The sequence below is a fragment of the Zonotrichia albicollis genome, chromosome 6 (genome assembly GCF_047830755.1).
Source record: "Zonotrichia albicollis isolate bZonAlb1 chromosome 6, bZonAlb1.hap1, whole genome shotgun sequence".
Taxonomy (NCBI): Eukaryota; Metazoa; Chordata; class Aves; order Passeriformes; family Passerellidae; genus Zonotrichia; species Zonotrichia albicollis.
The window spans coordinates 15,635,300-15,660,164 of record NC_133824.1 but is presented as its reverse complement, the minus strand read 5'-3'; the positions used below and the strand labels follow the sequence as shown (position 1 = coordinate 15,660,164).

At 43.3% G+C, this 24,865-nt stretch overlaps 1 protein-coding gene across 4 annotated transcripts in view; it reads right to left on the bottom strand.

The window, feature by feature from the left end:
- Positions 1–24,865, bottom strand: part of ANGEL1 (angel homolog 1) — a 113,097-nt gene that overhangs the window by 48,136 nt on the left and 40,096 nt on the right. For all 4 annotated transcript variants that reach the window (XM_074542574.1, XM_074542575.1, XM_074542573.1 and 1 more), the window contains exon 2: positions 24,107–24,162. The gene's annotated coding sequence lies outside the window, so the exon portion shown is untranslated. The remainder of the gene's footprint in view (positions 1–24,106; positions 24,163–24,865) is intronic.

Sequence of the window (24,865 nt, the reverse complement as noted above, 5' to 3'; positions counted from 1 at the left end):
GAGGCATTCTGGGCTGCAGTAAGTACAGGATGAGTTCTGGCTAAACAGCTGCAGGGCCCAGTAGGAGCAAGGTGGGAAAAAACTATTAGAAGACTAATAAAACCTGAAAAATTTCAACTGCACCTTCATACTGCCTTCCAGTACCTGAAAGGGCCACCAAGAAGAATGGAGGGGAACTTTTTACAAAGTAATGTAGTGACAAGACAAGCGACAACAGTTTTAAAGTGCAAGAGGGTAGGTTTAGATTGCCTATAAGGAAGAAACTTTTTACAAAGAGAGTAGTGAGGCAAGGGAACAGGGTGCCCAGAGAAGATGTGGATGCCCAATCCCTGGCAGAGTTCAAGGACAGGTTAGAACAACCTGGTCTAGTGGAAGGCGTCACTGCCCATAGCGGTGAAAAGCAAAATAAATTAATGAATTTATTGGTTAATAAAGGGGGATTGGAATTAGATGATTTTTAAGGTAGGTGCCTTCCAACCCAAACCAATTCTATGATTCCATGGTGATTCTACAAAGCAGGCAGATTATAAATCCAGGTAACACTGAAAACTGAAACTAACCCCTCTCCAATGAGTAGGCTGGCTGGCTTGGTTTAGAGAGGTTTATGGGGACAGGAGGAGATTACGAACAACAGGCAGGGAAAAGTATCTGTGATTTGTTTGTGTGAAAACCTAGGCAAGAGAAAAGAAGAAAAATAATAATGATTGGTTTTCCTGTGAGCAGTTGAAGTAGGGAAGCCCTTAAATTTTATTTTACCATCCTCAAAGGCAAAAAGATCTCCTGAGCCAGAAAACCTTAAGCCATGAGAACATCTTGTCATGTTCTCCAGTGAAGTAACAGCTCAGCCTGACCTCAGGCTGAGACCAATACATGGTCTGCATGCAGTAATCCTTTTCTGTGAAATCATTTGCCAAACAGACAGTGGGTATCTTTCCCCATTACTCTCCTGCAAAACAGAATATGAGAGACCTTGACCCTTGATTAATGCATGCTGGAGAGGCAGATGTCCAAATCTTAGCTGTCTTATCCAACTGGAAGCTGTAACAATAAATCACATTCTCCAGTTTACACCACCAGTGCAAACAAGATAATGGACTTTATACCAGAGAAAGATCTGTTGCAATATAGCATTTTGTTTCATCCTGCTCCTGCTGAGAGTAGACGGACAGGCAGTGGAGAAGACACAGCTATACAACTGGCACAGACCTCTCGTACAGAGGGAGTTTTCCTGTGGGAATCTCCTGCCTGTTTGAGTTCTCTCTATGCTCTATAACCAGTGCAAAGCAAATTTAGCAGAGAGCAGAGAATCCATCTTAAAATGCCTTAGGGGGGACAGGAGAATACGGTATAAATGGAACTGCAGCGATGTCTCTTCTAATTCTTGTAATCTGTCACCTAGCTGTGGCAGTGATAGGTACTTTAGAAACCCACAGACAGTCTGAGTATGATTTGATCACATTAGTGGTGGCCTATGCATCAAGAGATTCAGAGGTTTTATTCAGAAAGGCATTAAAATAAAGATGGTTGTGCTTTCAAATCTCTTTTGTCTGGAAAGAGGTTATCTCCTAAGGCTGGCTTTACTCCTGACATTTCTCATTCTTTGCTTTTCTTTACAGATCAGAAATAGAACATGAAATGCCTTGTCTTGCTATTTTCATCATTCTGCAGTCAGTCTCAGCATGAATCTGAGGCTATGAGGGTGGGAGGTGATGAGCTGAGTCAAGTCTGAAATATGGTTCCTTGCACTAGAAGGATATAGATGTGGTTTCTGTGTAAGTCACCAGTTCAGGTCTTCTTGGTACTGAAAGGTGATGACTGTTATGCTCTGTGAGAGCTGTTGTGATCTCTTGAATTGAGGTAGAGGGTTTCCATCCAATTACCAGGTAATTTTATGCAGTAGTCTAGGAAGCTGAGAATTGTGTGAATGAAAGCACCAACGTGTTCGCTGGGGAAGAGCACACAGGGGAAGTTTGTCCTGTCACTACTTGCATTTTCCTGGCTGAATGAAGCTTTGATATTTTTCATCTCCCATGTCTAAAGTTCTTGGCCTGGTAACCCTCATCAAGTTAAATCAACTATAAAGATAGGAGAGAAGATGAAAAATTATTTTCCTTTGAGGGAGGGCTTTTATTTTAGATGCAAACAAACAGATTTTTTTTTTCCTCTGACCTCCAAAAACCAATGAGAATTTATTGGTCATTTTCACATTTTAAACTGACATTTTAATTTTCTTCACAAAAACATTTCAAACACTGAGGACCTCAGTAAATCTCTAAAGCACATGGTGAAAAGTGTTCATGCAGACCATAAAATTGAAACTCTGGATTTGTACGATTCATTCTTATGGTCAGTCATTGCAAGTTTTAAAGAATCTACCACTTCAGCCATCACGAAAAGGCAGTAAATCTGGATTATGCATTGAAAGTGTTTAGGGAGTCTGGGTATTTATACCAATGAAATGCCAAAATATTTTACTGACACTCTCCATTTTTTACATTCTTTTACTAGCAGTTAATTTTTTTTATGTGTACATATATATTTTAATGCTGACAGTTACATTTTGGCTATTATTAGTTTGCAACTGGTTAGGCCTTCTCTCACCAAAACAGGAGTCCAAACAATTTCACATACACAGCACCTTGGGCAGAAGATAGTGGAAACCTTACAGATATGTGCATGGCCTGGGCTGAATATAGTTGGAGATACCTCTTTGGAAGCTCCCCAGATGTCATACACAGAATTCCTGGCTGTTTCCATAGCAGTGATTCACTGGGGTGCTGCTGCTAAAGAGCCTCTGTCAGCCCCTGGTGTCTTCACATGGGACCAGAGTTGTGAAAACATGAAGGAGAAAGGGGTGACTCAGTAGGGAATCCTTCTTCTGCATCAGAAGCACTTTAAACCACCAGAGAGATGCAGGCAGCTAGAAATATAAACTGAAGTGTCTGTGAGGTGTCCATCACGTGGTGCCATTAAGAGAGGTCCAAGTCAACCCTAGTACCCAAAGCAATGCAGTCATGTTAACATAGCCCAGCTGGGCTCCTTAGCCTCTATTTTAAATGTATGCACTGCACACAGATACATTTATTTCCTGACCCAAATTAGGTCTCTTACTAATTTTGAGCATCTCTGTATGATACTGCTTGGTGCTATACAGGCACTTTCTACTTTCCAGTAGAAAATGTGCCAGGAGCACATTTTATTTACAATAAGAAATCACTAAGAAGAGGCCCTAGTCATTTTGTATGATATGGTAGTTATGGATGACTTTACTACAAACCCCAGGGAACAGTCTAGGTATCAAGCAGTTTTAGAAAAAAAAATAGAAATTCAGAGATTAGAAAACATTTGAAAAGTCAGCCCCTGCCAGATTATGGCACTAGAGGCCCTGCAGTGAATGCTTCCTTGCTCTTTGTCCTTGACTGCTCCCTCAAGTCCAAAATGCTGAAATGAATCAGCAGATCAAATGGCAGATCATGACTGAGGCCCTTTCTCCAGGCAGAGGAGGCCCAGGCAAAGCTGGCCAGGTTTAAAGGGAGGCTTCAGATTTGCCCGGAAGATCTTTCAGTACAATGCTGGGCCTTGCCATTCAAAAGCCAGAGGACATTATGTTTACTTAATGTTATATTTTAAAGCAGATGCAGATGGAAGACAACTGTGTTCAAGACCTGCAGTATTACACAAATGTTTGAATCATGTGCTGCTGACCCTGATGACAAGAAGTCTGCTCTGGCATAAGAAAGCCACTAATTCTTAGGTGCTGTAGTAATATCAACATCAGCAGGCTCATGCTGTGGGAAGACAGCCTTGTGTCCTATCTCAGGGCACTCTGTGGGGCATTTAAAAAATCCATACTGTAGCAATGGTATGGAACATAAGGGTGCTTGTAAGGGATCTTTCTTTATTTTCAGGCCATAGCCATACAATTTGAGCCAATACAGATGGCACATATAGCCATGTGGAAGATTTCATTCTTTCCAGCTGGTCCTCATTACCATTTGCTTTCAGTAATTTCAAGGAATACTGTAGCTGCCATTTCCAAGTCTCTGTCAGACTTTCTTCCAGAGAGAGGGATTCAGGCAGCTTTAGTTGTTCCATTTTTTTTTTCATAAAGAAATCAGACTTCTTCTCATACAGTGTAATAAGGGCACTATGTCCCCAGGAGGGACTAATCCTCATTTCCTGGCTCAACACTGGGGGTAGGTAACTTACAGAAATAATTCTGCAATCTGCGACTACTGTTGCACTCTGGATCTGGCACTCTTAGGAGAAGGTTTGGAAATGAATTGCCTGTTTACAAAGGAAGCCCAGTGTAGTCAGGACTGGCTTGTTCTCTAAAGAGTACAGAAGGACTCCCACAGCACTACTAAAATAATAGGAAGAGTAACAGAGATTGCCACAGGAATGAGTCATAGGTGTGCAGAAAGCCCAAAGGAGGCACTGATTTTGTCAGATGCACAGAAGTAGCTGTCACCTCCTCCCAACGGCCACTCAGGGAGCGGATGGCAAGCAATGCACAGACAGCCATCTTGTTTCTAGTCAGACTCAAAAATCTTTGTTTGCAAAGTAAGAAGGAACAAAGATGTGTTGAGCAAAAGATTTAATTTCTTGGTGTCTATGGGGAAATCAACAGACAATGGGAAGCAACATAAAAAGCACATACATGAAAGACTGTTATTTAAAACCAGTTGACATAGTCATTTTCCGTGGAATCTGGCTGGCTGTAGCCAGTATTTAATTCAAAAATTCTTCAGGAATGAAGGTCTTTTGCAGGCCAGCTTTATTTGGCTGGGGTTGGGTTTTGCTTTTTCCCACATCCCGCCTGCTGAAGTTAGAGGTTAATGGCAGGGAGCCCGATTCCTCTGCCTTTTCCTGTGCCAGACACAGCCAGCCAGCATCACCTCTTTGTTAAATTGTCTGCTAGAACTGCTGTATTTAAGAAAGGCTGGTGTGAGGCAGGGAAGGAACAGGATCACCTGATCTCCTTCCTGAGAACAGAGCAAACATTACCTGAAGAATGATCAATAAGGAGTTGAAGAAGTTAAAGAAACTGCGTACAGTGGGCTACGTATGGTCCCATGGCAGTAAAGGCTTTCCTGTCTGATAACCCATAAGCCATTAAGAAATGTCTTCTGTTTGTAAAAAAGAGGCTTTCTTGCACAGCAGACAACAGCAGCAAAACACTTTTTTCAAGAACTACACATGGAAAGTGAAAATAATGACAATTCTAAAGAACCTTTTTGAAGTGCTGACCCAAAAATATTACATAATAATTCTCTATCCCATAAGCAAAGTACAGCTGAACTAAGGGCACTTAGAAACTCTGCCTTTAAAAATGAGGAACACAAAAATTAGTTCTGCTCAAATGTTCAGCAACCCATAGCAGGTAGAAAATACACAGCAGGCTGGTGTGGTTGAGCTACTCCCATGTAAAGCCCCTAACATGAAAACAGTAAGGTAACCAACCCAAAGCCATCCTTAAATCAATAATACACTCCACTACAGTCCTCTCTCTTGTACACCTCGTTTGCTTTCATTCTGTCTCCTGGGATTCCTGTCATCCTGGGATGTTCAGCGCAGGTCTGCTAAAACTGAGGTATTGTCTCTTGTTGACTCTGGCAGGCAGGGGGGCAGGGAGCAGCTGATATGGCAACTCCAGATGTGCTTTTTCTATTCTTTGAAACTGTTCATCAGAAAAACAAAAAGCTCTCAGTTGCCATGGAGACAGTATCTCTGGCACTGATGCACGCAATGGGCGGCAGCAGCTTCCCGGCTGTAGAGACGCCCAGGACCTGGGGCTTTAGCAAGGCACTCACTGCTGAGCATGCCCTGGAGCAGAGGGCTCAAGCCTGGATGGCAGGTAGGACTTGCCCGAGGTGGCCAAGAAAATGAGAAAGTGCAGGATCTAAGAATTTGTGGATTTTGCACCTGAAAAAGAAGTCAAAGTGGCGTTTAAGTGAATTTGGAGTGAAGGAAATGCTGCACAAATCCCTGAGAGGCCGTGCACAGAGAAAGCTGGTAGTCTCTTTTGAGATGAAAACGTTTCCAGAGATTTGAATTATTGTGTTTATAGAGATAATACTAGAAACAGTGGAGAAAATAAGCAAGATCGTTTTGCAGATAGAGATTTTTTTTTCCAGGAAAGCAGTGAAAACTCCATCTTTTGAATCACTTAGAACTTATATCTGCACACAGTAAAGGAAATGATCCTCTGTTGGTTCCCAGGAGACACATGAAATGAGACCAATTAGGATTTCTCCAGCTATAAATACAAGGACTGTGCAAAGACATACTTTACCCTTATTATGTTTGAAAGTGAAAATGAATAGTGTGTTCCCCAGCTGAATTAAAATCAGGACTTGCATTAAAAAAACAGAGAAGATGATCTGTTCTGTCCTTAAAATCTCTGAAAACATGACCAAAACTGATCAGCTGGGAATACCTGTTATGGAGGCCAGTCTTAACAGTGTCCAGTTGATGATATCTCAGAGGACAATGAGAATAGCAGATAATCCATCTGGCCATGAGTACATTGCATTCTACAGGGAAAGAAATTTCACTGAACCAGGGATGTAATCTCAAAAATATGAAACTTCCACCTCTTGTGTAAACTGTATTTTCCATATCTGATTACCACTTTTTTCTCAGGCAGATGCTGCTAGTGATCAGAGATTATCCAGACTATTTTACAGCCCAGAACTTATAAATGGGCCACTTTCATTTCTGGTGTAAAATGGTACAATCCTAACTGAACTCACAGAAATTACTTGAATTATAACAACATTACTCTGTTTGGCTCTGAAGTGGGCAGTAGGACAAGGATCCACAAAATGTACAGAGTAACCTCACTAATAAAGATTAGGCCATGGGATTGCTAGAAGAATTGAGTTCTGGGTTGTCCCATGACACAGAAGTAGATGAGACCTGCTGGATGTGCTCACAAGAACACTGGAAAAGGTCTGGAGTTCTGCCCACTCTCATCTACATTTTTCTTCCCAAACCAGTTGTGCTTCATTGCTGTTCAAGAAACTGAGAAGGGCTGCTGATAGGAAGAAGCCCTATTAGCAGAGACACCCTCCTGGAGGTGGTGAGGAATAGACATTAGGCTGCTGTCTAAATCATGCAGCAGTCCAGCTGGCCAGGGCTTATTCCTCCTGACATCTGCTTTCTGAGGTACTGCCATCCATATTAGATTCTGTCAAAAACCATTTTGCCACCAAGCTGAGGAGCTTCCTGGGACGTGTGTCGCTGCAGGGGGCCCACCATATGCCATCCTTTGTCCTGGAGAGATGACACCCTCCCTAGCAGCAGGGCCTGGTGGGGGTTATAATGCCTTTGTCCAGAAGCATTGGAGATCATTCCCCCATGGAGATACTCTGCATTTGGGTGGCTAAAGAGGAACAAATCAATAATTTGCCAGAGTTAGCAACGCAGACGCTCAGGATGTTTGCTCTGAAACAATCTAACTCAGGAGAGTGTTCCCATCAGGGTTCAGACACAGAGGTGTCTGAGTGGATGATACCTTTTTAGATCAGTCCAAGGCAAATATATGCTACACAATGGAGCATGGAGAGTTCAGGAGGCGGTAAGAAGTGACCCCACAAACCGGTGCTGTCTTGGGCACATTATATAGCCAGAAGGCTCATCTGGTTTTCAAAACTGGAATTCCTTTTCTGGACCTAAAATAATACACGGCTCTATTGAAGAACCGTGTGTTAATTGCTATTTCAATTTGACCAATGTAATTTTGCTTCCTAAATTTTCCATATCATAGATGGTTGGATGCAGCATACTGCTACTTCAAATGTTGCACAGCATTGCTGTGCTCTGTTAAATAACTTCCTCCTTCCTTGCCAGAAATAGCTACGTTTCAATGGTAAGCAAAGAGATCTTAACATTTATAGTTTATAGAGCTTCTAGTTGGGATTGCTGAAGTGTATAAACATAAACCTTTTTCGAATTTGCTTTCTGGAGAAGCTGCTGTTAACAGGGAGGAGCATCCAGTATGGTCAGTTTAGCCAGTCCACCAGAACCTGTCAGATAAAGGACATTTCTACCAAGCTCCTCTCTCCTCTATGCTTTCTGCTGATCTCTGTATTTAGATGACCTGGAAGACACTACTCTGGAGCCTGGGAAAGACAGGATTCTTCACTAGTGCTGTTGTAAACTATGTTTTAGGCTCTGTGACAGAATATTGAGTTGGTTTAGACCTTGAGCAAGCTGATGATGTTCCCCTTTCTTAGGAGTCAGCCCACTCAACAATGGAGGCTTGGGGAGCAGTCAGAGTCTCTGGCAGGGTGACCAGGAGGGTATTGCTGCTGGCAGGAGTGTCTGAAGCAGTGAATGTGCCCAGCGTGCCAGTGAGCTGTGTTCACTCATCCAAGGGCTGATTTAGCTCAGAGGTGGTTCATGAGACCTTGGCCCCTCTCCAGCTCTAGCCTTTCCCCTTCTCTCAGGAATAATAGCATGGGTTAAAAGCAGAAGGACTGAAGAAAGCACAGCCTTACTTAACCACACATGGAAATAAAGAAATGTCTACAGCAATATGGGGAATTAAGGGAGAGGAGATAAAAGGAAGTAGGGAGATAGAAGAGGGAGGGAAGGAGAGGATGGCAGGGGATCTTTTCCAGCCCTGCTTACAAGGTGCAGGATAATTCATGGCCCTTGTTTACACTGCTCCAGACCACATCACAGACATTCCTGGTTAATGGCTTCCATCTGGAGCAGCCATGTGCTGCCCAGCCTCCCCTCACCATGCTGCCAGCAGAGTAGTGTCTCCCTCCAGACCTTCCAACCCAGCTACCTCTCACAGACTGCCATAACTGAGGGGATTGGTGCATGCATGATCTGCCCCTGAGACATTACTGTCACGTTTCCATGACCCAAGATAAGTAAGGGGGCTGGGATACCCCTCAGACAGCTGAAAGACCCGTTAACGTGGGGCCCATGGGATGGCTGGAAATGCAATGCAGGGACACCCAGTCATTCTGCACAAGCTCAGCCTAAGTCCAGCAGGGATTATTAGCTCTGGCTCAGCATCAACCCTGCTGGACCTGGGCTGCTTCCCAACAGGACCGCTCAAGTGTCTCCACATTGCACCTCCCAGCACTCTGGATTTGGGAGGGTTTATTAGCTTGGGCACAGTGCCAGACATGAGCTGCCTTTCTGCATCTCCATAGTGCTTGAACTGAGTTTCACTGTGCTCAGAGGACAGTGGAAAGACACCTGCTTGGCTCCAAGGGAGTCCAGCTCTGGACAGACAGGTACTAGGCCAGCCCTGGTGAATCCAGCAGGATTTGTGTGAATTCTCCTATGTGTCTTTGCACCTTGGTTCCCAGCCCTCACAGCCCCAGCAGCAGGGTCCTGAAACAACCCCACTGGTTCTACCTGGGCCAGGTTTATCAGGTTGGGATCTACACTTGGCAGAAGTGGCAAAGCTGCTCAGAGATCTGAAGCAGATCTGGAAGCAGCAAGGCCACAGTCACACACTGCAACACAAAGCCTCCCTTTCTGAGTCCTACCAGACCTGGTCTGGCTCAACTTTCTCTGCATCTGCAGCAAAGACTGAAGTGCAGAGGCAGAGCTGTGTGTGGGCTCCACAACCAGAACAGAGAGGATGGTGGAAGTCAAAGGTGCACAGTGGAACTGGAATGGCCAAAGGAGACAGTAGCAGAATCTGCTGCAAATCTGAGTGAGCTGCATCCAGAGGATCCAGCCTTCAGGTGACCCACAAGACAGAAAATGCAGCCTGCAAACCGAATTTAGGCTGTCATGGCATGCAGAATATTCAGTGAAGTTGGAATCAAACCCAGGCTACCATAGCAGTTACAAGTTAATTTATTTATTGAGTGTCCTACAAGGTCTTGGAGGTGTGATCATGGGTTAAAGGGAGAGACATGGGAAGATCAGTTTCCCACTCTCCTCTCTTTGTTTGTGTCATGCTCCCTCTCAAACTCATTCTCTCAGCTAAGCAATACATTCCCAGCATCTGTCGAGTTTGATCTGCTCTAAGCTCCAATGAGAGGCAAAAGAGGAGCTGAGATGGGAATGAAACAGAATCCCAGTCTGTGACGAGGCACTGAGACTCCTCACTGCGCCCCATGCGGGTTGCCCTGTCATAAATCATCATTTGTCAAATTCAATAAGCATCCTTAACACAAAAATGATGCTATCTCTTGGGAGCCTCAAGTGCCTGAAATTTTGCACAGATGTGGAGATACAAAAATATAAGGGAAGAGGGGAGGATGGGGGGAGGAGGAAGGAGGACAGATTTTGCATGGCAGAAAGGGTGTTCTCTACCCTCTGCTCCATTCCCATCCTGTTGCCCTCCACCCCACTGCCACACGTGCAGCCATACATGCTGTGTTCCTGGGAACACTGCAGACCCGGCTCCTGGCACGGCTTTTTCATGCTCTAAAAGGAGAAAGCAAGGAGAAAGCAGGCTGTGTATGCAATATGGAAAATCCAAGTACTTTGAGGGTCACAAACCCACCACAAAAAGCTTCCCTGCCAGCCCAGAGATGTGGATGGCAGGGGGGCCCTGGGGGCAGCATCCTGCTTTGGACAGAAGAGGTCATGGGGCACTTTCATTAGAAATCATGCTGCTGCCATTTCCACTCCCTGCCAGCAACAGGAGAGCTGTAGCTTGGGTTAGACACCCCATCCCTTATTGTGCAACAGGAGGCTGGAGAATAGGGCCACTCTGGGGGGCTCAGCTGTGAAATCTCACTCCTCAGTGGAATGTGCTGCACTCTGGCCAGAGCCAGGGACCAGCACTGTTGTAAGGAAAGGCTGAGTGCAGGCTGCTGTGACCACTGAAGCTTGAAAGCAGGCTCCATTTATGCACATACAGGTTGCATTGCACCATATATTATCTATGCTTAAAATGTCACATATAAAAAGGAATATCTGCAAGCACCCACAACAGCCATTCTGTCTCCCCCTCAGGACTACAGTGCCTGTCTCCAAAATACAGACAGAGAATCTCTGAAGCTTCTTGAGCTGAAGTGACAGAGGTGACATGCCAACATCCTCTGCAGATCAGGCAACCATGGGACACAGATCATGACATACTGTCATGACCAACTGAAGCTTAGTCCAGCTGCTCAAAATGCATCCCAGACAGGATCCTGCTTATGTGACACTCACCATCACGACTGACATCTGGGCCAGGGAGGATAAAGCAGCCACACTCTGGGGCTTCTGCAAATGAGATTTGGGCACAGGGAGACAGTGCAGTGCTCCTTGGTTCAATGGCAAGCTTACAAACAGGCCAAACTGCAGAGCTTACTTTGCACTTGCTCACACACCCTTGTTGTCAATGAATCATTCAGGTCACTGCAGACAAATCTCTAACCACCTATCACCATTTATCCTTCTAAGATATCTGTGCTACAGAGCAGCCATTTTAGAAAGAGTTTGAAGTTTTCTGAAAGCTTTTCCAGAGGGTATTTTGAATGCCTCTAGTTGCTGAGCCACACAGATACTCTGGTACCACAAACAAATTGCTGAAGTAGCAGAGGGAAAATATAAAACCACATTAAAATTCCAAATAAATATGAAAAATACCTTCACTAGATAAATATGCCTTGACTTTGAAGGTCAGAGTATTGATCCATCTGAAGGATAGAAGCAAGTACTTTGTGCTGCACTTGTGATCCTCCAGTTGCAGTTATTATTATTATTGGCATTATTGTTGCAGTAGTAGCACCTCAAGGACCTATTCAGGATCCAGATGCCATTACAAAAGGGACACTGAATTCAAATGAAGAGATTTGTGATGAACAGTCTGATTCAAAACAAAACCAAACTCTACATGACAAAGCAAACACAGCAAATCTTTGTGAATCAAGCTCAGTGCCACTGCAGCCAGACTGCTCCCAGCACCCAAGCCAGGATGTTAGAGGAGCTGTAGGGTCTCTGTGTTGGGAATTTAGCTGCTAGAGAATGGAAAATTACAAAGCTGTGGCTAATTCCAAGTCCTGCACCTGCTAGGTAGCGTGTCCTTGGGCCTAGCTGTAGTATGATAACAAATAGTGAAAGAGACATGAGAAAAGAGAGATGTAACCCCTAAGGAATGAGGAAGAGTTCATGGTATAGTTTAACCAATAGATTGCTCGGCTTACAGAATATTCATAAGCTTATTATTTGCTGTATAAGTGTTTGATACTTTCTTCAATAAATTGTACCAGGACCGGACTGGACCTGAAGAACCTGTGATGAACCACCTGGTGTCCTGGTCCCCTTCCTTCGACATCTCTGTGCTGTACCACAGTCCCTTCTGGGACTGGAGTGTTGATACACCCAGGGATTAAGCCCATAGAGTAAGCAGCACATAAATCACAGAGTAGTTCAAGTGCACAGATCTGTGCACTTGAACTACCTTTGGCGATACTCCTCTTTTCCATCAAAAAGTTCTGCACGAGGAAAAAGGGAAGAACAAGGATATTTGGAACAGGTGCCAGCCTCCTAATGCCACCAGAGCTCTGCCAATACTCCTGACGGTCCCCAGCAAACAGGCACTTCAGGCACAGGCAGGTGGCAGGTCGGTGCCTGCGCACTGGGGGCAGGCACGCACAGACGGAGGGCCGTGCCCTGGGCCCCACCAGGCACCACGAGAGGCCCGCGCAGCCTCTGCGGGCGCGCAAGGCGCGGCGTGCCTGGCCCGGCGCCGCCCCCGCCACCGCGTGTGCTCAACGCGTGTGCCCGCCCTGCGCGGAGCTGCCCCGGCAGCTGCAGAACGGCACCTGCAGCCCAGCAAACACATCTCTGCCCAGAAATGCAAGAGGACTCATTTTAACCTGGTGCACATGAAGAGGAGGAAAGGGGAAGCACGGAGAGATGGGCTGCAGCAGAAGCAGCAGGAATTCCTGGGAATGGGGTATTTGTTGAGGCTGATCACATGCAGTGGGTTAACCTGAGTTAACCCAAGGAAAGCTAGCTTGGGTGTGCCTCTGTGTTCTGCAAATACATTCCACAAATCCAGTTAGAAGAGTATGCCCAGAGAAACCTCCTAAAAGACAGACTATGCTATTATATAGGTCAGTTATTTCAGACATGGAAATTATTAGCTGAAACTGGGGGAAACTAATCTTAAAGAATAAATCTAATCAACTCTTTCCCCCACCATAATTCCTTGAAAATAGCTTTCCAACAAGATAAAGCTGTCTTTTTTTTTTTTTTTTTTTTTTTTTTAATACCTGCAGGGAGATACCAAACTCAATCACTGCTGGTGTTACAGGTCTGAATCTTGCCTAACTTAACTCTTAAGCCAAGTAAATTCTATTTGGTGAAAGAAGTAAATATTTTTCTTTAGACTACCTTTCAAGGAAAGAACGCCTATGTGAGTGTGCTGCCTACACACCTCTCTCCTTGTTATCCTTTTAACACTGTGATTAATTGCAATCCAATTCACAGAACCCTCAGGCAATTAAATCCCAGGAAAAACCTCATGCAATAAGTTTCAAGAAAATGAATGGCTGGATCAAGTATGGCAACTCAAATTTGTGTCTCTACAGAGTTCTGGAATGGGGGCAAAATCTAACTGCAGCACACTGTTAGCAGCCAGCTGAGCAGTGAGCCTGTACTGGTGCCCAGTCAGAACACAGGCTACTTGTGTATGTGCAGTCTCCTACCCAAGTGGGGTGTTGCAAAGATGTAGAGATTACATGGGCTACTGTACAAACTAGGGAGTTGTAGGCAATGAGTCAACAGGAGATGAAGCATCATTCATTTACAGAAGATTCCATCAGCAGCACCCATTGAAAGCTGTTTGAAGGTCTGCACTGCCAGAGCAGTCCAATTAAGACTAATTGATAAATTACAGAGTGTCTGTAACTCTGATATCAATGCAGAAGGGGAAAGGAAAAGATGTATGTAAATATTTTTCACACAAGGTTCCACAATTAATGAACACGATAGTCATACCATACATATACCCACATATCTCTGTTCATATCCTTCGTTTCTCCCAAGCCCCGAGGGTACCCATAGCAAAAGTTCACAAACACAAAGCAAAGGTCATGATGCTGACAAGATATCTTTATTGCTAGACAACTCCCCAACCCACCCATGATAAATTAAGGTCCTTATTCCTGCTTAACCCATAACCTTTGTAGTAGACCCTGAAGGGCAGCCATGGCAAGTTTTCCAACCTGGGGATGGGGGCAGATATGAGATCCACACTCAGAGGTCCCTTTTCTTCCTATCCAATGTGCAAATGAGTTCACAGAGCCTCAGCAGTATATCCATACCCCCACACACAAGACAGACACACAGGATACTTGCACAAATGCACTGCAGTGGAGATAAAGCTAATAGTTTACATGCAAACACACGCCCAGACATGTGCTCCTTCCTGGAGATGCCCCCTCCCCCTCACGCTTTACACATTATATAAGAATTTTATTCTGTAGTATGCTCTGAGGAAGGCGGCATTTTGCCAGATTTCAAAATGGCCTCATTTATCACCTAAATCCCCTACGAAAGCTAGAGAATAAGGTTTGTAAAACAGCCCAGATTAATGAGGCTGCATCTACATCTTAATAGCTTTTGTGTGTGCACAGTGCTTCAAGCTGCGCTTGTGAGCAGTGTGTGTTTCTGTGGCTTATGGACTTTCTTTCTTCATCTTACCAGGTACGTCTCTGTGTGCTGCTGTTCCTGACTAATGCTGTGTGCCTGCACTGCCTGTGCCCAGCACATAAAACCTCCTTCCCTGGCTGTAGCTGGTTATGCTGCATGCAGGTGGAATTCTCCCTGTGAGCACCTCCCAATTTGCAAATGTGATCTGTGTAGGGAACCTATTTATGCCAGGGCTTTGATATCCATCAGTATGCTTTTGTGCATGTTAAAGTCACCACTTCAGTGCTGGCTCCTTAGGCAACAGAGGCCTACATTTCTTCTCTGTGTTAGGGGAATTTCATTTTGATGCTATATATAAGAATTCTGGTGAAGTAATTAACAGAAGCCTCCAGAGGATTCGTTATGAAAACAAGGCACCACGTGCCAGATTCAGAGGAACCTTGTACTCCTTGCAAACTCCTCCAGGCAAGGAAGATATTGCAGCTTCAAAGGAAACATAACCCAGGGCAGGGAACAGCAAGCACCAATGAGGTCCGTTTCTCAGTCCTTGAAAACAGCTTTAGCAGAAAGCTGGAAAATGCAGCAAATTGAAAAAGAACATTCCAGATGGGATCACAAAAGAAAAGGGCATCAGTTCCATTGACAGTGAAGATTAATTTTTAAATTACATTCCAAAAAACTCTTCCAAGAGCATTTGACTTGTGTCAATCTAGTGTCTCCAATCATCCCTTATGTAGGACAGAGGGAACGCTTGGAAATTCCCCTTACAGAGTTTATCCTACGGCTCCTTCTTAGCTCCTTCTCCCCGGATTTTTTTTCATCCTTTCCTTATCCATTTCTCCTTCCACGTCTCTGATGAGAAACTGCTGCTGCTCCCTTCCCTCCCCCCTCCCTCCCCCTGTCTGCTGTCAGCCATTTCACTTGCTTTTTCTGCTCTTGCATTCACCAGAGCTGAATTCAGTGACAGCCTCTTGGCAATTTCCCTTTGCGGGTGACTCAGGTAATTGGATCTGGTGCCTTGGGGAGCTGCCAAGCGTGATGTCACAGCTCTGCAGAAAAAAATACCCTATGTAATTGCTTGATACACTAGCTAATGTGTCATCCCGGTGGAGGGAAGAACTCTGAGTTTGGGAGTTGCCAAGATTTCAGAGACTTGGGACTCTGGTTGAAGTGAATAAAGAATTACCAGTATTTTTTTGTTTACACACGTTCTTGCTTGTTTACTATGTGCTTATTAACTCTCCTCCGACCAGGAAATCTTAATGTTCATAATAAATACTGCAGTCCCTTTACAAAAAGGGAAGGACTGCAAACCTTTCATTAAACAAAAGAAAATGGGAATGAAACATCAATACAGCACAAGAACAAACAGCTTTATGCACAATGGTATAAGCCTGCATCAGGGTTTATTCTGTCCTTTAATAACATTTGCATACCAGCACTTAAATGCACTTGGATCCCTGATCTCTTCCAAGATTGTAGGAAGACACCTGTCTTTTCCTAGCTGCAAGGAATAGATTTGGAGGACAGGTTAGGGATCAGAAGGGATCAGTGTTAGTCTCAGGGTAGATATGAGAATGTATCTGAAATCCATTAAGTGAAGCAGCAAGATGAGAATGAGCTAATGGGTGATTCTTGCTAACACACTAATAAAATGGAACTGAAAGTTTCTGGCTCTTCCCTAAACTGCCCCATTTTGTTTGGAAAAGAAACCCTTGGGAATTTAGTATTCAGAAGAAGCTGACTGTTCCAAGTTCTGCTTTTCAGATGTTTTATGTTGATCTTCCTTCTTTTGTAGACTTAAGGAATCCAGCCAGCAAGGATCTGGCACAGTGAGATTTTTGGACCTCGGCTCTCTTCCCACAGTTCATCTGCAAGGCTGAATCCATTGCTAGAGGTATTGATTGCTGTGCCAAGAGGAGGGAATGGGAGTATGAGAACTCAGAAAGGAAATCTTTGATTCTCTTCACTGCATGAAACATTTTCCCCAAGTAAAATAGAACCTGGCTTTGCTTGTAAATGCCCCAAAAGACCTCACAAGAAAATTGAAGCCTTGTGTAAGATATTATCTGCTCTAGATCTCCAGTATGAACAGAGGTTAACTGCAAGAGTGGTTTTGTCCTCTCCACTACTGCAACTGGAGGGATGTTGAATAACCTGGAAGACTTGGCAAGTCCTGAGAAACAATCAATCATTTTTTGATAGGTCCCATTTTCCAACTAGAAAAGATCTGTCCTGACTTTCCATCATGCTCTGGCCATTTCAGCAGATGATAATTACTATTCCACTGAGCTGGTTCTCACACAAGCACAAATATCATATTCCTCAGCTCTCTGTCATATTTGTTCAGGCAGGCCACCAAATTTGGGTTAAGTCTCCTGCTGTGATCTCTAACACCCTTGTATTTCTAATCCTGCCAGTCTAGGCCTTCCCTGGACTTCTGTGGCTTTGATGAAGGGATGAAGTTTCCAAACTTTGCTGCATTAGTCCAGCCCTCCTGGAGTGACTCAGAAGTTTAGTTTCCCCTGTAGGTGTGAGACCTGTGCAGTACTGCGGCTGTTCTGGGTGGCTTGGAGAGAGTCTGGAATAAAGGCAAGAGGGTTGCAGTTCCCATTTTTCCAGACTCTTGCCTCCTCCCACTCTGCCTTCCGATGGCACGCTGTTACATAGGGATCTAACTGGTACCACAGCTGCAGAAACCTGCCATGCAGATGGCACCACTCCACTCCTGGAAAAGGTGTTGGAGGTCTTGCTGGGGAGAAGAGGCCACACCTATCTAGCCTCTCTTTAGGGCCTCACATATCTACATGTTAGCTGGCTTGTACCAGTGACACCACTCAGACTTTGCCAGCACAGCTGATATCAGCAGGATACAGTTCAGATACCTGGAAGGATTGTCAAATGGAAACCTCTTCAATTGGCAAGGAAATAGCAATGGCCTTAGAATGACTTTTTTAAAAAGGGGGATGGAAATACAAATTTTCTTCACTTCTCTTTTTAGGGCAATTTAAGTACTAAGTGGAGAAGCATTATGCTCTAGGGAAGCCATTTGCTGAGAAGTTTCCCTCTGTCCCTCAAGGGACAAGCCTCCCTCACAGCTGCACAGGGATGTCCACTGTCATTTCCAGAACTACACGTGCAACTGGTTGTGTATCCCCTCAAAAATAAAAAAATGCACAAGCATGTATGATTTCTGACATGAAACACAAATCCATGCCATTTTAGCCTCTCAGATTTCTTCCTTGGATCAGCTGAGATGTTCAGTCTAGTCATTCAGATATTTATTGCTTCTGATTTCTCCACATGAAATTCCCAGTCAACCAACAGAAGATGTGTATGGATATAAGGACCTGGAAATAACAAGTGACCTGTGAATAACATTCATTGGTGCAAAAAAAAACCCACTGCTGTATCATGACAAGACATCAGCACAACAGGGAAATATGAATACCTTATTTGGGAGCTGGTGTGAACACAGAGGAAGATAACCCTAGCAGTAGAGCATACAAGGGACAACAAGCTATTCCCAGTGAAAGGAGTGGATCCAAAGGCAGCCCGGCTAATTGCCCTCAAAACCACTTTAGGAGACTCCAGTCTGCCAGTCTGAAGACAGGGTGAACATAAGAATGGGGCACCAAGATCAAATCAACAGATATAGCCAAAAAGAGCAAGCTGACTGCATACTCAGCCCTAGGGTGGAACACAATTACAGCAGCTGACTGCCTCGGCAAGCCCAGAGATCAAAGCATTATTAAACACTGCCATTAGAATCATTAGCATAGTGCCCAGTAGTTCTGGTCAAGGACCAGTACCTCTCTGTGTTAGCCAGTGTGCAAACAGAGAAGAAAAGAATGGGCCCTGCCCAAGGAATGCTGAGTTTCAATATTAAATGTGAGACAGCTACAAAAGGAATGAAGGGGACAAAGAAGCAATAGTGTTAGAAGATAGTGATAGAAGACAGAGGAAAGATGCTTGGAATCCAGACCAACAACTTGGCTACCAGAAGGGCAGCCTCTCAATTACCTGGAAACAAGCAGGTAGCTTAAAGGTCTTTACAATGCACTCTGGTTCTTTTAATTCACTGAGATGGTTTATAGAAGTGCCAGATAGCCATGGTTTGTCTCTTCAAACAGCAGCTGAAGGCATGTTTTGATTAGTCAGAGTAAAGAGAGGAGAATGAATCACCTGGAAAAAGGCTGATTGGACACTGCAGGTGCTCTGCAATGTCTCTCCATGCTTTCCTGCACGTGCTGCCTGTTCCAATGCTGCCCACAAGACAGACACCACGAGTAGTGGCCCCTTGCAAGTAGGGGAATTGCACTACCTGTTCTCAGAGTGGTTCACATGGTTCTACCTTCCAAAAGCCACATCACACCTGGCACTTCTTCCTCTCAAAGGAGGAAGGCTGAAAAGCCTATTCATCCTTGGGTGGTCCAGGACTGGTTGAGGCACAGCTAGACCTGACAACTGATTCTTAAGAAAGAGGATACCAGATACTGGTCGCCAGCACTGCAGGGATCAGACGATCCCTCCTGCACTGGAAAAACTGTCCCTGTGTCACTTCTCTGTCTTCCAGCACTGACAACATCCATTCTAGTTTTAAAATAACAGCAGTTCATGATCTTCCAAATGTTTCTAGTCAATATTGTGACTAACAAATCGTGGTATTTTTGATCTTCTTCTAGAGCACCCCCATGAAGAGCTTACAATGTTTCAGACATCAGTTAGTGTAATCTCCCCATCTGTAATCTCTCATCTCCCCGTCATGGTCCATTACCCCTGTGTCACCAGTGGAGACGATGGTGTCTCATACACAGAATGACCTACTCAGAGCCACACAACCAGCCAATGATGACTTTGGAATTTGAAAGGAGAAAAGACATGTTTGTCCACACTGGGTCTTCCAGCTCTAGGCAGAATTCTCCCACTCCCATGTGATTCCTGTATAACCACATCTGTGAAAATGTCCTGCTTAAAGCTTCCTTTTAGTCTTCTGATGTTTCCACATTCTTATTTTGTAATGGTCATGCTCACATTTTGCTCATTTTCTTAATGCTCTCATAACCTCCTCAGATGGATTTTTTTTCCCCTTTAAAAAGATATTCCAGCCACTTCTTGAAACCCTCTGTATTTTATATATCTCTAGATCAGACTGTTAAATAGAGCCTATTCCTCAGTATCTGAGTATCTCATAATCTTATATTCATAATGACAATATCCCATGAAGGAGACAGATACCACTTTCCAGATTTTAAAGGAAGCAGAGGCACAGAGCACAGAGTAACTAACTAACCACTAGCCAGTGCTAAGCATTCACTGCAACAAAAGTCAAGGATTGGAACAAGACAATTTCAAATTCTAATATCGCTGTTCATTTTCTACGACTGCTTTCTGAAATTGTTAAAGTGTAAATTCTTCCATCTTTTATCTGCTGTCATGAGGTTGTGTCCATGTAACAAAGCTTGAAAGTACAGAGTCTCATTACTCCAGGAACAACAGCCTGAAGAACAACTGCACAAAAAACCACTGTCCCTGTGCTTCCAAAATTTCCAAAATGAGATATCCTAACAGCAAGTAGAAGGATAATTGCCTTAGTATTATTCTCCACCCCCCCCCCCAATCTGGCTCACAAGGAAGCAGATTTGGTTATAAGGGCAATGCTGATTTGTGTAATATCTCTTTTTGATCGAATACTCATGCTTTCCCCAAATACAGTCTCCAGCTGGCACTGCTGGAATCAGAAAACTCACCAAGGTGAATCAATAATCTGACCCAGCAAGACATTTCTTACACTGATACAAAGGTCTGGAAAAGAAATCAGCTTATAAAAAAAATTAATCAGAAAATTCTCATTTCAGTCATACAGTCAAGTAAATAGAAAGTAAAGACATGTAGAACCATAAGGGCTCTCAAAGATTGCTCTTGTTCTATGGCAGTCTATCTTAAGTATTCACTGAACTCTGTCTAATCTATGACACAAAAAAAAGGATACTTTTACTAAACCAGGTTTTGGCCATTTCTTCATTTACCATAAACTTACAAATTCTGATCTTTGAGTAGGACCAGCACAGACCTGGGGGCTTCTTTTAAAATCCTAGCCACCCCTTCGATAGCAATCAGCTTACTGAGAACTTCTCCTTCAAAGTGTATTGCCACAAATCGTGCTTCAATTTAATGATGATTTAGTTTACCTCACATTTCTGCCATGTCCTAAGAAGGTTAGATGAGACATTGAAATCCTTACTGAAATCCAGATATAAATACCTATTATTTTGCCATTCACTGTTAGGCAGTTACTCTGTCAAAAAGGGATTTTGATTGTTTTGACATTATTTGTTCTTAACAACTGAAGCCAAGTTATTCTAGATTACCTGGATATCCTTTAGGTGCTTATGAATTGATTATTTGATAACTTATTCCAGTGTTCTTTCAGATATTGAAGCTAGCTGACTCGCTTACAATGTCAAAGTGTGCTTTTACCCCTTTTTAAGATGGCTGCTTCCTGGCTCTCTATTAATTCTCTTTAACCTTTTCATACAAGTATTAATGCTGAGAAAGTGATTAACAATGATGTGATCAACCAGTTTCTCATGACCCACTGTGAATCCCAGATTAATACTTTCCTGACTTGGAGCCCTGTTGTTACTTGAACCCTGTGAGTTACTCCAGAACAATACTCAAATTTTTCTCTACATGTAATGCAATGTGGTCTGTAAAACTAGAATTTGCTAATGCTAAAATCTACCAAGGCACTTTGCAGTTGAACCCTTTCTGAGAAATGGGGATGCACCCTGATTTTGCAAGTGGACTACTTTAAGTACAGAAAAGAGAAAGAAGTTTTAGGTGGACTGTAATATAGAATAGCAGAAACAGAAAGAGATGGTTCTACCATAGATGGAATAAAACCTGCTGGTAGTTTACACAAAGAAAATCTAGGGAAGTATTTGTCTGTTGGTAAGGCTGAAGTGCTACAAACAGCACTATCGGGCTTGCTCTGTGTCAGAAGAAAGCTCAAGAACGGAATGTAACAGTGACTGAGATATCATTAAAGATTTGCGCTATAAAATAATAGTAGATATGTGTGTTTTATTTAGATTTTTATGTTTTAATTGTAATTGATGTGTTTTAGTATTACAAACCAATTAATGATTAACTACACTTTTTTAAACCTTTATGACACTGACACCAAAGCATGACACTTGCATGAATTACAATCCTATTACAATCCTATTGAGTCTCTTGGACTAAAGGTTGGTGGGCCTTCAAAAGCATGCACAAGGGAGTGGGGATTTCTCTCCCCATGACAGACTCCTTCCACTGACATTGATATAAACTCACAGTGGTCCTGAGATTGCTCAGTATCTGTAGATATTGGACTTGTTTAGTGTTGGTGACCTTCAAATGAGTGTATTACTACAGTAATTTTAAAGCTTCAGGATAGAAATATCAGAAAAGATAAAACTTACATGCCATAAAAAGATTATGATTTGGGGTGAAATGCCACATGGATCCCTGCTGCCATCAAGTCAAATGCTCTCATGGATGACATTAGAAAACAGCTGCAAAGCCCTTGGTATAGGACTTTGTTAATTTACTGTACAGAGCTAGACTGGCCTAAGTTGTATAAACAGACACATCACCTATATAGGCATCTCTCTTTGTACTGCATGGAATTCCTTTCTCCATATGCTCATAAACTCTCTCTCTAGAGTATCTAAGAGCAGAACAATGCATGGCATCCCACTGGGCTGATTTTCTTTCCCACGTCTCAGGAACGGTAAAACCTTTTTCTTCATTGTAACTGATTTAATTGTATTTTCAAGCTGCTTCTTTCCTCACTCCCTCTCTCTCACTGTTTTAGCTCTTTTCAATCGTGCTTTCTTTTCATCTCTTTTTTCTTTCACCTTCTTGTCTTTTCTCTGCTGTTTTTAGATCTGTCTTCAGTAAAGCCAGAGAAAGGAGATTTGTATCTTCAAGCAGAGTGATCTGTAAAGCCATGACCCTGCTTACAGAATGCCTTGTCTTTCATTATCCTAAGGTTCAGAGGAACAGTGCTAACAACATGCAAAGAAAGAGGCTTTTCTAACATATTCTTGAACAGTTTCACAGGCAGCCTTGAGAATAAACATAAAGACCTAGAATTGATGTAGAAAGTAGTGGGGGAAGGCTGAAGCCTTCTGGGGCTCTTCACATGACTTCTTTGAAGGCAGAAGAAACAGCAATCCTTGTCCATATCATACGAACAAACATTTTTATAATCAGAAAGGATCAATTTCAGAGTCTCTGTAATTATCACTAGTGTCTGGAGAAAGAAAGTTTTGCAGAGGCTAGCTGGAGCTAGAAGCCAGCACTGCAGGCTAGCCCAGGAGAATGAATACACAGCTGCCAGCACCCTCTATATGACAACCAAACCTGAACCTCTGCTGAGGCCTGTCCTGGATTTCAGTGACAGATAGGTGCACAGGAGGATTTCTTCATGGGCCACTTTACTATCTTGTTTGAATGTGGAGGTTCAACACCAATCAGTACTTTGGAAGATCTGATTGCTCCAGAGATGGTATTGAGAGGACTGGCTGAACAACAGCATGACTCAGAATGGAGTGGAGCTGGACCTCTTATTCAAAGCCAGTTGTTAACATTTCCTGTCATCTGCAGCTTAAGCTGCTCCTGGACATCCCTTGCCATCCATCCCAGCTACAGCAGACATGTGTCTCAAATATAAGTGGTGGCTGATTCTTTACAACAGATCTAAGGGTTCTTATGATATCAAAATGCCCCACATTGGAGAATGGGGGATGTTGTGTAGCATCTTAGGTCAGAGTGTACTCTCTCACTGTGTTGTTGGTGGTGAGCTTCTAAAAGCAATGCCCAAGAGACTTCCCTGTACTCTGAAGGGCTAGTCACTCCAGGGGCATAAAACCACTCTTGGCTAACAAAAAGAGTGATTCAGATGTTGTAACTGCAGAATTTTTCAAGCACAGCATGCCTGTGACTGCATGGAGTGGAAAGATGAGCTTCATCATACATGTCTTTCACCACCCATGCAGACATACTGTCAGGCCACAAGCCAAAAGCAGCTTCTGAGTCTGCATATGCAAGTAATTAGAAACTTTGTGTGTGTGTAGTGCTTTCTTCCCCTCTGTCTTCTACAATACCTAAACCACTGTATAAATTAAAGCTAGAAAAATTGTATCTAATCCCATTTAAACCGTTCCTTTATAGTCAACATCGAGTGTCTTCTTCCAGTCCCCGAGCACTTTTTTCCTAGCAGTTTTGTTGTGTGTTTCAGGCGTTTCTTGCATTTGCTGTGATGGAGATAGCCTGCATCCACTTTCAGCAATTTAGACTTTAATTGTTTCTGTATTGGTATGTATATGATTTCTAATCTTTCTCAAAACACTTAATAGGTAAGTTTACCCATGTCTGCATTTGGCTACACCTTACACTTGTCTCCATAAACAAACTTCATATGCTGAGGGACCACCTTGGTGTTGATTTGGTCAGAGGTAGATTCAAATGTGCTACTGACCTTATGCAATAGTTAAAGCTCCTTCTTGGAAACAGTCATAGGTGCCTATCTTCTCCCTGCAAAAAAGAGTTGAAAACTGTCTTTTTAAGGATCTCAGAAAATTTCTCTTTCCTGACCTGAAACTGCCCTAAAATTCAGTTGGTTTACTTGTTTGTGAAAAACACCTCCTGCCATGCTGGCCAAAACAAATTAATTTCCCTGTCTATCTCTGCCCACTGTTGGTCTCTTTTTTATTATTAGACTGTGAACACTTTGGGGCAGAGACCCATTTTTTAGTATCATGGTATATAGTGATCTTGGACCATAGCTAGGACTCCAAGGTGCTACTGGAAAAAAAAAGTGACCACAAAACTCAAGTGCTCTGCATCCTCATTTGGCAATTTGTAATTCTCAGTCTGGCACCTCAACAAACACTCAACAGAGAAGGAAGGAGACTGGGCTCTGGAATCATTAGTTTTACTATTAAATGTTAGTATGATTAGTTATTCCTTTGAAATCAGTGATGTGTCTAATGTCAGAGAGAGAAGACAGGTCCTACACCCTTAGGCTTTAACAACCTAAATGTGATTATATAGCATGAGATTTGAAAGCGTGAGTACATGTAGTATGTTGAGTGTCAAATGTGGATCAGGAAACAAGGGTAACTGCAGCATCTGAGGGAGGCAAGTACCTCAGGCAGATAAAAGACAGGAGAAAAAAATTTAAAATATATTAAATTGGCAGAAGGAAAATGCAGTATGCTCATGAACAAGCATTCCC